A 12,918-nucleotide genomic window follows, 5' to 3' on the forward strand; every position below is an offset into this window, starting at 1 on the left:
CCTTCTTGGGAATCCCCAGTTCCTGGGACTCAGGTGAAAGAAGCAGCTCTGCCATGCCTCCTGCAAAATCACCCTGACAGAGCATCCAGAGTGGCTGCTGGGGAAGAGGCATGGCAGAGACAGCCCCCTCCGTGCTGCAGTATCCTCCCACGTATCCCTGGAGGACATCAGAGCTTGCAGCAGCCCGATTGTCTGCATAGTAATCCTGTGAACAGATCATTCAGGCATTTTCTTCCCTGTAAGGCCCCTCCTGCAGCTTTTTCATTGGGAAGGGATGATCTAAGCCCATGTGATTTGTGATTCAATATTTTTACCCTAATAGCAAATGTAGTGCACTTCCCAAGTGGAAAAAGAAAAAAGAAAAAAAAAAAAAAAGTTTTGCATAACTGCCACTGTTGAGAAGTTACTTAATAGTTCATACAAAGTATATCTGTGTGTCCAAATTCAGGTTTCTCCTTTAAGTAACTCACTGACTAGCCTTCCATGCAGGCTTTTTGCTTATTTAAGGGCTGATAGGACTGCCCTCACTACTGGGGAGGAGAAGAGAAAGCAGAAATATGAGGTCATGTTCTAGTCACATGATTGCTGCAGCATCTGTCAACTGTGATACAATTACTAACCCACAACAGTATATTTATGACATTCAAACCTGCTCAGTATAGCATCTCCTCCTCTGGTGCCTGAGCTTTTTTGGTACTTAGAGATTGTCTTGAAAGCTGTCTACACAAACAAGCATCATGAATCACAAAACATATATTCTGGCAGTTTATTATATTGAAAATTACACTATACCACGAAAATCACATTTGGAGATTTTGGTTAATTAAATCCTTTCTCTGTAGAAAGCTTCAGAGCAGCCTCTCTGGTAGAAATGCTTGGAGTGGTGGATTTAACCACACTGCTTCTGGAGAGCTTGCTGATCTGAGCAGGACTGAACACTGCAATCTGAGACTCTTACTCCAATCTGTGGCTGCATGATTTTCACATCGGCTGCAACGTGGCTTCCAAGGTGAATATCACTGTATAGAGTAGTTTTTGTTTTTCTTTTATTTTTTTCTTTCCAGTTACTTTACAATGACAAGAACAGCCAGATCTGCTGCAGGTGATGTCAAGATACAGAAGGACATCACTATTTTCTACCACTTTGCAGACACTGCTCTGCAGAGTGCTTCTTCTGCTAGAACTTCATGGCAAAGTTTAGTGGTTTCCTGAGCTGGAATATGCATTTGGACCAGCATATTTAATAGCCATGGATGGAACCACCCTAGGCAAATCTTTCCAATCTTATTAAGCCTGTTTATGCATTTTTTTCTGCCACAACTTTTGCTGATGGCTATGAGCTTCACAACGGTAGGATGCACTGTGTTTAAGCAGTTGTTTTCTGTTTATTTAATACATGCTGCCTGATCATTTCTTTATATTTGAGTTCACATTTATCTCATATATTAGGCACCATACAACTAGCAGTCACATTTGAAGAATGATATGCTAATGCACACATTTACTGTCTCCTTACTCAGCAAGGAGTTAGGGAGAAAAGTAACTGAGCTGTTGAGCTGATGACAATTTTTGCTGCCAGCATTTAGACTGTCTCTGACGTTAGTATTGGTGATGTGAGAGACGAGCTGTGGTCTGTAACCATACCACAATATCAATGACTTACTGCCAGTGGATCGAAGAAGGCCTGTAAAAGGGAATATAGAATCTCTAAGGCTCTTCTAAATTCAAATGGTGAACAAAGAAGGAAAGAAAGTCACCACAATCTCTTCTGAAAGCTCTGAGTCCCTTCTGCTTCTGCGGCCCCAGTGAAGACAAATTAAAGGAGCTCAGCTCTAAGCTCCTTCCCATGTTCTCTACTTGGAAGGAAGATGCTTACACAGGTGGTAGTGAGCTGAGTGTTAGGGCAGACGATAAGTCACAAGTAGGTGAACATACTAAAGTGCCTGGAGGATATTTTGGGTGGTAATAGTTCAGGATGGAAACTAATCGCTGAGAAATTTGGGATACCAGAGTAATTGTTACAGAGCCTGAAATTGGAAAGGGGCTAATTGATTAAATTAATACGTAAAGGAGAGGTTTCTGTGAATGCTACCAAGGGAGGAGTTGAACAGGCCTTGAATACAATTTGCTAGCAAAATCCTTAGTGACTAACACAGTTCTCATACAGGTATCAACTACAGCAAGAACGAGAGCATCCTTTACATAGCCAATTTGACTCTAATAAAGCCTCATCCAATGTTTTACTATTTTAATTAGAACGCATAGTATAAATGTGTTTGCAAGAAACAGAGCACAGGAATTAAATCACACCCCTTGGCAGAAAATGGAATTGTGTGTATGCAGGCATTTAGTACACAAGAGAATTCAGGAGAAAATGACAGCAGAAAACCAGGAGGAGTTTCATATTCATAGCTATGTATACTGTCTGTGGCATGAGAAATGAAGCATGCAAGCTGAAGTCAGTATCTAATGAATTAAGAAATAGTGTCAAGCCCATCTTCTCGCTCTGGACTGTGAGTGCAATTCAGGCTGCAAGCCGCAAGTACTCACTGCATTGGTTGTACAGTTTGGTGTGTGCCCTTCTGTGCTCTGTTCTTCTATGTTGCTTCTAACTTTTCTGTTGATTCCTGCATCCCTGCAGCAGCTATCTTTTATTCAGATTAAAATCTCCATGAAGAAGGGAACACGTTACTATAGACCATAATACAATAGGGCCTCCAACTACAGCGAAGTCAAAAGGAGTTGTTGTATTATTACAAATGCATTTGTTTGTGTATGTCTCCTTTTACATTTATAAATCAGCTGTGCAACAAGAGAGATTTCCAGATGCAAGAAATTCTGAGGGCTTCCTTAACAGAAAAAGCATTTAATGTTTGAAAAAGCATAGTAACAAGCTGGCATTGCGTCTAAGCCTTTCATAACAGTTTAATTCACACCCTCTCTCCAAATGTAAATTAATCCAGATTGGGAAATGTTGAAAATCTGAAGCAATATATGTAATTTGGTACTAGCCTAGGGGTGGGGAAGGAAGACATAGGAAATATCCTGCTCAGACCTTCATGTGTGCATTAAGCCAGTTTTTTTCAAGCCTTCCTGTCTTCAGGCTGTCCTTGCTGCAAACCCCAAACTGAAATTTGAACCCCCAGATTCCATCCTCAGATCTGCTTAGAATTCTACTAGTGATTGAAGCTTTACAGTTCCTCTTTCTACTTTTTCTTCACGATCAGGAGGGGAAAAAAAAAAAAAAGGAATCAAAGTAAAATGGGACATACAGACAGAGTCAGGTTTGGAAATGCTTTGTTCAATTTGCACTGATATTCTCTAGCACAGTTTCAATTTTTTGAACAAAGTTTTCTCAGTAATGGTGGCTCTTTAAAAACAAGACCACATCCCATTAAAATGTTCTAAGCATACCCTAGCAGAGCACAAAGGATGGCATCCTGCAGGCAGTCAGACAGGTGGCAGGGCGCTTACATAAAAGCTGTCATTAGTACTAGCACTGCCTTTTCTGGTTCCTTTAGTGCCTCTTGCACTTAACTCTTTTCTGACCTCTTTTGAAAGTATGTGTGGATCATACCCTAGCCTGGGATTTATCTGGGAGGCAAGTACATATTTGTACATGAGATCCAAGGGATTTTTGCTACTATAGATCACCAACTAAAGAATGCACAATGTGGCAAACATGACGGATTCACTGTGGCTACAAAATAAGCACATTATTGCCAGTACCAATAATTTTCACATCCTTCAGTTAATGTAACATCATTGCTCATAGGCTCACAAAACTGATTTCCACATAACTATGCCATAAGCAGTTCTATTGATACGAAAGAAATTAAGTTATCCATGATTTTGGAGTGCTCTCTACGGTCATTCATAATTTGGCAGTGTTACTATTTTAAGTGTTGGGTGGCCTATTTTTCTCTTCTCTAATGTCTTTACTGTATCAACTGTTATTTCTGCAAATTCTTACTTCCTGAAGTTCCTGTCCGTCTCTCTGGGTTTCTCATGGTCAGTAAGACACTAGAGATCCACACAGAAGGAAGTAGCAACTTCTGTATCTTTTCCAGCTAAAGGACAGCACACACAGTACAGTTCCTCTGTCTGAAAACATTAAATAGATTTTTCGACTGTTTTTTTCAGATTGCATGAAGCAGGACAATCGGTAAGGGAACTGAGATTTGCCTGGAGCCAGCAGACAAATCTAAAACAACTCATCAAGCTTGAAATTCAAAAGACTTATAACCATTAATCCCAGCTTTTTTTTTTTTTTTTTTGGGGGGGGGGGGGAGGGGGGCAGTTATTATTGCAAATGAATGATTGTGTTACTTATTTTTGGGAGCGGAATGGAGCACAAATCGGAACATTTGTAAAGACACGTGGTTTCATTTAAGAATCTGCTGATTTTAAAAGAAACCTATTTTTGCCTGGTTCCAATCACACTTAATCACAGGTTGCCACAGAGAGCTTCTTTGGGGGGTGTTGGAGTGGTGCCTGAAATCCTTTTATCCCTCTCTTGCACTGCTCAATAGTACAAAGGCCATGCAAGGTTTATTTCTGTGGCAATACCTGCTTTGTTTGGATTCCTTCACTGTCCAAACTCAGACACCACTGAAGCTGATGCAGCTGGGTTGACTCACGCCACCACTGTTTTTTTTCTCAAACTATTACCGTAAGGTTAAATCTACATCCGTTTTATCCCTCTTCTAAATGCCCAGCATCAACTGTCACCTTCTGGTGATGATTTAATGGGTGGAAGGAGCAGTGAACCCGGTAGCAAAGCACTCCTGCATATTCATGAATACATGAACTGCTGAGGAATTTTGTCACTCCTAACTTGGCATGATAATACTGGTTTTCCAATGGACAACATTTATTTGTAATGTTTTTTAAAAATTTCACTTGAAATGCTTGAATTGATCTTGAGGACATTTTTTTCTTTGCCCTCATTACCGTTCATTGCCCTCATTTTTCAGACATCCTGGGAGAGATTATCAGGTGATAGAAATGGAAGGTTAAGAAGGCTACAACCACTTTGAGTGACAGCTGCGGTATGTATGTGGGTTGCTCCAAAAGTAATGCCACATATTTATTTCCATGCAAACCACCACAGGTACAAAGAACAAAATAGTTCTATTTGATAGAGCAAATTCTCAGCTACAGAACACAATTTTTCAATTCAGTCACCACCATTAGATACGCATTTTCACCAGCAATGAATACGAGCCTGTATGCTGCACTCATAACAGTCTGCGCCAGTGGAGGTGACCCACCGTCATCGAGGCCACTGCTGAAACGCACCACCTACTGCCTCACTGTGCTCACACCCACTGTTTGGTCTCCATAAACATCCAGCAAGTGTAGATGAACATCAGTGGGGGCCATTTTTTCTGCATGAAGGAACTCAGTTAGTTCCATACCTTTGTTCCATATGCACTTCATGTCAGACACCGTTCTGTCACATTGCCCCTCTGCTGCCATCTGTCACACAGCAACAAAGTGTAACCTAATATTCAACCTCTATTACCATACTACCAACATCCTCCTCTGATACTGTGAGGCAACATAATAAAATAGGAGGCATTACTTTTGGAGCAGCCCTCACATTTTGGGAGAATTACCCTTTTTTTTTTTTTTTTTCTAGTGGGGTAAATAGGAGCGGGACTCTGTTAAAAACTGGCACTGAGTTTGAGCCTTTTTTAAAAGCAAGCTACTCTCTTTCTATATACCTGCTAAGGAAGCCTGCTTATCCTTACCTCAGAGTTTTCTAACCACCAATGGAAATAGAACCCATAACAGCGATAAAGAAAATAATAAAACAGCAGTGAACTTCTCCTGATATAAAAGAGATAGCAAGAAAATGTTAAAAACCGACTAGCCAGACTTACACACCAAAAAACCCCACACCCATCATACCTCATGCATTGGTTTTCACTAGAAGCCTCAGGACTCCAGCAGTTTCTGCTTTTCTTTCTCATCCTGATTATGGACCAAGAAATTGCAAAGACGCCCATGCAAGCCACATTTTGAGGATCAAGGAAAAAATTAAATTCTGGTCCTTAAAGCATCTTCCCTTCTTAGTGATTGCTGCAAATCTGTAATTAATGCACAGTGAGGACATACTGGCAGTAGCTAGAGCCCTTACAAAATATAACCTTCAGCAAAATTCAGACTATTGAAAACCAGATAATACAGAGCTTAGGTCAACATTCAGGCAACCTTTATTTTACTTTTCCTTCTTCAGATGGGAAGTGGCAATATTTACTCAGTTGAGTACTACTGTAACAAACAGTAGCAGACTGGTTAAACTGTGATAGCAGGAAATATGTTAGGCCATGCCTCACAGATGGATCCTCAGTCCCACACTGCTCATCACTTCTGTGGATGGGAACAGAAGAATAATGTCTATATGCACCTCGTGATAACCATATGCCTCTTCCCACTGATGAGCTGCATACACTGAGTCAGCGCTGGGACACGGGGATGTTTCAGCCACTAGCACTTGGACAAAGTAAAGTAGGGAAAATAAACATGGGTTTAATAATATGTATGTGACCAACTGTTGTCACACGGTGCCTAGCAGGAAAGAGAAAATATAATTACTACGGAATTGGTTTTAGGAAATTGGGTCAGTGTATGCATGTAGAGGAAGTGTCACTGTAAATACAGCACACTTTTCCAAGTAGAAGGTCTGCCTGTGCAGTAGTAGTCATATACAGTATTCTCTGAAAGGCACTCACAGTAGTGGTGAATTATTTCCATTACAGGTACATTGAGGCACTGCTATAAAGACTGGCGATTTGTTCTGCATTTCATAGTTTCTTGGAGGCTTGAATTATGCTGAACTTGACTTTATGAAAGCAAGTGAGCAATCTTAACCATAAAATATTAAATATTTGCTGCAAAGTAATGTTTCTAACAGAGGCATATTTCTTGTAGACCTCAGGAGTTCATTGGGTGCAACCATGGCACTACTGAGATGAAATAAAGGGAACTAACACTGTGATTGTCAACCCCTACTCTCTCTGTTGTGATACTGGAATAGGTGTTATTAGCAGTTACTGAATAATTTGGAAGGTGAAATTACTGACAGTATGATCAGAAATTATGGTTTCCTGTTTATTACACCAAGGAACCATTGAATAAATACCAAAGAACTACATAACGCGTGTCTCCTATCTCCCCTCCATCTCCTATCAGGATAAACATAACCCTTCCTGAGAAAGTTTCCAGCAGGCTCTTCTCTTCAATTTTATTAAACCATTAGCATCTTAGAAGCTATCAATGCTTTAAAAAGTTTCTCTTTTCTCTCTGATCCTCTGGAGTTGCAGGCATGCTTCACAGCGAGGAGCTTATATATTGCATATGTTAGATTCCCCCAGTTCTGGTTTTCTGTCCTTGGGTCTGTTTTTGAATTCCCTTCAACACTCTCCATGTGCCAATTTACATGACAAGTTGTGGAAGAGAACTGCAGTCCCAGGGCAGGACTGAGCAGGGGGACCTCAATGTTCCCTCCCTTTCCATTCAATTTTCCCCTTCTTTGCCATTCATCTCACTTCTCAATATCTCATCCACCACTGTTCTTTACTTTTACATGACGCCTGACTTTACAAGCCATTTCACTGGGAACCTGGTAAGTGGCATGGGATAAAATATGCTTATATACATATTTATTTTTTTATGTACATTTTCTTTTCAAAGAAGCTGATGAAAGAAGTTCAGACCTTATTGGAAGTTCAGACCCAAATCTCAAGTTCATCAGAGGCGAGGAGAAACCCAGAGATACACATTAGGCACAGAGCCCTTTGTAATAAAGGAATTTAAAAGATATTTTCCAAGTCTGCGTGTTTAGAGTTGGAAGGTTTATTTGTTGGTTGGTCAGTGTTTTTTTGTAGTAAAGGAAATATCAGAATTAATCCATCACAAATGCTGACAAGATCCAAGAAATAGAATTTGCATTGGAATTAATGCATCCCAGTAAAAATTGAGAACACAAAGGCCTTGCAATCACAGTGAAGACATCTATCCTAGGAAACTGGAAATATTCCTGAGTGCGAAGACTCAGCTGTCATCACTGGGACCCCCAAAAACATTCCTGAGAGCAGTTTTTGGAGGAATAACACCAGGAATGTCCCAGGGAATTCTTCAGCACTGCTCAGAAATCAGCTTTGAGAAAGGACCTCTATCTGCAGGGTCTGAGATGCCAGTGTTGTGGACACAGCCAGATCATGCCTGCCAGTCCCAGAACCACATTATAGGTCCAGGACCAATTTAGTTTGCTTGAAGGGTTATAGCTTGTGGCATTTCTGACTCCCCAAAGGTTGTTTTAATTTAGCTAAAATGATGCTAAAGCTTGCATTTTACCCTCCAAGAGGCACATCTGTGATAATCACAGGTGTGAGCAGCACACACAGTGCAGCAGCAATCCTGGTGCCCTCTGAAATCTACTGTACAGTAAAGTACACAGAGGGAAATGTTATCCTGTGGATCCATTATGTGATTCCCTCAGTTTCCAGTAAGGCCAATAGAAATGGACGGTTATCTCTAGTGTATAAAAGTCACTCATTTTTTACGTTCCAGCACTAGAATTTAAGGGGATTAGTTTAATTTCAAAATACGTGGTGTTATGAAGGAGTCAGTATTCCCTTTGTAAATCATGTCCCACTCATGGAACAAGAATGTCTTTTTGGGTCTCAAGCATGCAGCCAAAGTTCAGAATCTCCATTCACTCTCCTGTTTGGTACGCCATGGTATGTAGGAGCCATGCTGGACTACACAGTCTCAAGTAATAGAATGAGACAGATGTGTACATCTCTTTGCAATGATGAAAGGGATGTTCTGGTACTATAGTGGTGTATGAAGTCATATAGGTAGCTTGAAAAGAAGATGTTAAATGTTTAGAGGAAGGCCTTGCTTGCTTAATCCTCTGTTCTATGCCTGGCAATGCTGGTAACTGTAGCTGTACAATAATCTCCACTGTGAAACAGATTTTATTTCCAACAAAATGTTTGGTGAACTGCAGGTAATTGTCACCAAGTTGGTGTGAGGAAGAGAACTGCTTCCTTTAGACACTCAGCTCAACTCTAAGTAACTCCATAGTGATTTATTCTGTTCAGGCTCCTTCCCTGAATATAGTACCAAAAGAACTCAACCCTAAACAGTAGAAACCAGGTATTTTGAGATACCTAAGGCAATGAAAACTATCCTAACAACTGACTGAATGCAAACACAACAAAAGGAGTGCTCACCTGGAAGTGAGATTGGGTGCAATAATATGGAGACTGAGTGGCTGCCCCAGCTCATGTGCTAGGGATGCAATGAGAGGAAGAGGAGACACAGTTGGACGCGTCAGGTAAGATAAAGCACTCACTGCTCTGCCTAAGTCTTGGCAGTATCACAGTTGCAGAGCTCAGTGAAGCACGGTCCCTACATGCTGTTGAGGTAGGAGTGTAGAGAGACAAGTGACCTCTGTGACACCAGGAATGGTATAGGAGGCACTTAAAAAGGTATCACAAATGTCACTGGAAACCAGTGAAGTTCTTCCTTTCAGAGGATGAAAAGAGAGTCTGAAGAGGCACCTCAACCTCTTGCTCATTGCTTTTCACACTGTGTCCAAAGCATCCATGTTGTCTAAAACTCTTGCCTAGGAAAGTTACTTAGAGTGATGTAATATTCCTCTTAAAGTCAGTTTTATCTCTCTTTCTTCAAAGGAACTGATTCATTAGTGTTGCTGTGGAGTTGTCCTTGATTTTAGTCAAGAGGCAGGCACTCCCCTTGACAGGAGACCTATTATCTTCACTGCTTCTGCTAGATGGACAGTGCATTTCAGTCATTTAAATCTCACAGTTGGAAGCTACAAATAAATCTGTGGAGTAGAGCATCTCATAAATACCTTTTCATGGAAGAAAGTGAGAGAAAAGCACCACTAATGACTCCCAGACTGAAGGGAAATCAACTGTATCAATCTATGCACTGGATTTTTGCAGTATCTTTCTCCCTGTTAGGGACCTCCTGTGATTTGCAGCAGAATGGTTTGGGCAATAATTAGGAGGCAACCAGAAAATTTGAAAATTCCTGAAAAAAACTTATAAGAAAAAAAAAAAAAAGAAGAGGGGGAGAAATGATTTAAATATTTAATGATGTCATCTTTTCTTTTATGTTACACGATATTATAAAACTATGCTATCACATGCTGTAATAGCATAATAGGATAAAATTGGATAACTGAAGAGACCTGTGCATGAGGTTTCCCTATAATGGAGCATACTAATTTGGGTGGGGTTTTTTGGTTGTTTGTTTTTTGGAGGAAGTAAGTGGAATACATTTTTTTTTGTTAGTTTGTGATAGTCAGTCCTATTTGAGTAAAGTGACTGCCATGGGTACTGTAAGTGGTAAGTGTGCTTGGACAACTGGATAATTACAGCTGATGATCTCAAATGTGTTACCCTGCTTTATTCTAATTTTACAGACCGTGTGCCTTTCGCGTGGAGACCATCACTGCATTTATGAAAAGCATTATGGAGGAAGCAAGAATGCAGTTAGGACATTTTAAACTGAGAGAAAATGAGTATCTCTGCTCTTGTAAATGATGAAAAAAAATGTCTGAAATGAAGTAGATGCTGACATTCAGAAAGAATTGTACCTGCAGCTATTGAATTCCCTATCCATTTTTGGCACATTAGATACATGTAATTTGCTTCCTCTGTATTAGCTCTATCTATATATACACAAACATTCTCTGCATTACCTAATCTTGGAAAGACAAGCAATATGTAATGATCTGATTCATAAACTGCAGAAGTAGTGTTCTCACCATTGATGATGACAATGAATCATTCAGACTGAAATACCGGCTTGCATTACATCTGTTCTGGTATTACCTTCTGCTGCTTACAGCAGTGAGGGGGAGCTCTGTTTGAAAATGAGAAACTGAGTGGTCTGAAAGACAATATGCTGCAAACAGGGCATTCAGATGGCATTGCCCTTTTTACTGACTTTCACCAAGACTTTGTTTGTTTCGAGTCTGTAAGTATTGTAAAATAGTATTGTAAAATATAAAAAGGTAGCCTAGCTGTATTTCTTCCTCTCAGAATACTTGGTGAGTGACGCAGCCTGAGCATTGCAGTCCTAGCCCATTATGGGTGGTTTCCTAGAAACGTGTTGGCCAGGGGGCTCCAAGGAAGTTCTACGAGATCCCACTCCTACTCCCTGTAGCCATGCCATGTGGTGAGCAGATCCAAGCAAGCATTTTAGTTTACCAGCTCTGAGTCTTCATTTGCTTTAAATATTTAGTGCAAGCTGATTGGCCGCCCATTGTCTGCGAGAGATGGAGGAATGGAGGAGACTAATTTGGCTGAGATTGTGCAAGTGCAAAATGATGATTATGGGATTTGTGAAGCAATGCTGGCAATTATGCAAGTGCCAGAAGGGAGGAAGCACACTTCCCATTGCCTGTGCAGTGGCAGCTGGCTCCTGAGTCTGTACCTCAGCAAGCATAGTAAAAAGGAAATGGTGTCACCTAGGCTACTGTGGCTGTGCATGCCATCAGCTCCTTTGTGGGTACCTTGAGAACCTTTAACAGGTACTGAGGAGTAGCATGCACCAGACTGCTATGAAGCAGTTCTTCTGGGCCTGTTCCTTGTTGAGATGGGTGCAAGATACATCTGCCTGTTGAGCAGAGCTGCTCTCTAGGAGGCCACTGCACCTGTGCCCCAAGCTCTGTGCTGGCAGCCTGCTGGGTTCTCCAGACAGTGGCTTCCATATACAGCTGACATGCTCTGGAAGGCTGAGGACATACCACCATTTTCTGTCTGCTCAAGGGGTTGGGTTGATGCTGAGTGCATCTGGAGATCAGGGTGCATTAAAAAAAGCGTGGCCAGCAGATGGAGGGAGGTGATTGTTTCCCTCTACTCTGCCCTGGTGAGGCCACATCCACAGTGCTGTGTCCATTTCTGGGCTTCCCAGTTCAAGATGGGGAACTTCTAGAGAGTTCAGTGGAAGCCACAAAGATGATGAGACCCAGAGCATCTCCTTTATGTGGAAAGGCTGAGAGTCCTGGGGCTGTTCAGCCTGGAGAAGTCAACCTTCTCAAAATTCTCAAGGGATTTTATCAATGCTTATAAATATACCCAAAGGGTGGAAATTGTGGATGGAGCCAGGCTCTTTTCAATGGTGCAGTGACAGGCTAAGGGGCACAACGCAAAACATGGTAAGTTCCATAGGAACATGAGGGAGGTCTTCACTGTGAGGGTGACAGAGCATTGGAACAGGCTGCTGAGAGGTGGTGGAGTCTCCTTCTCTGGAGGTATTCAAGAGCTGCCTGGGCACCCAGCTTGGTAGCCTGCTGTAGGGAGCTGCCTTAGCAGTGGGGTTGGACTCGGTGATCCCAGGGGTTCCTTCCAACCCCTGTGGTTCTGCGACCCTGTGCTTTTCCTCTCAGGGCTCTCAAGGCACATGAGTGCACCAACTGAGGGAAAGACTTGCCAAGTAGAAACTGTTAGACTTTGTCCTGATCCAAAAACACATCCTATCAGATACTCGGATGAGCCTTGTGCACCGTGGGATTTACATTCACTTTCACATGTGCCACAGATCACGACAGAGAGTCTTTGTGGTACCTTTTATCAGATGGGGCTTAATTGCGAGTCTCCAAAAAATCACGAACCAGAAAAGGCGATTGTTCTCCCTTTGACTCCAGGCGCATGTCATAGCACTACAGCTGAAAGCCGATTGCTGGAATGACACCCAGGTGCCGCTAGACGTGGCGCTGCTTGCCGCGACCACGCGTGGAAGCGTGACTTCATTCCTTTCCGCGCGGCACCCCGTCGTTAGACCTGCCCCCCGCTTCTCAGCTTTTCAGGTGCGTGCTCGAACCCGCTCCAAGCGCACACGTTCAGGTTCCCCAACAACAGAAATTCA

The sequence above is a fragment of the Tetrao urogallus genome, assembly GCF_951394365.1.
Source record: "Tetrao urogallus genome assembly, chromosome: 2".
Lineage (NCBI taxonomy): Eukaryota > Metazoa > Chordata > Aves > Galliformes > Phasianidae > Tetrao > Tetrao urogallus.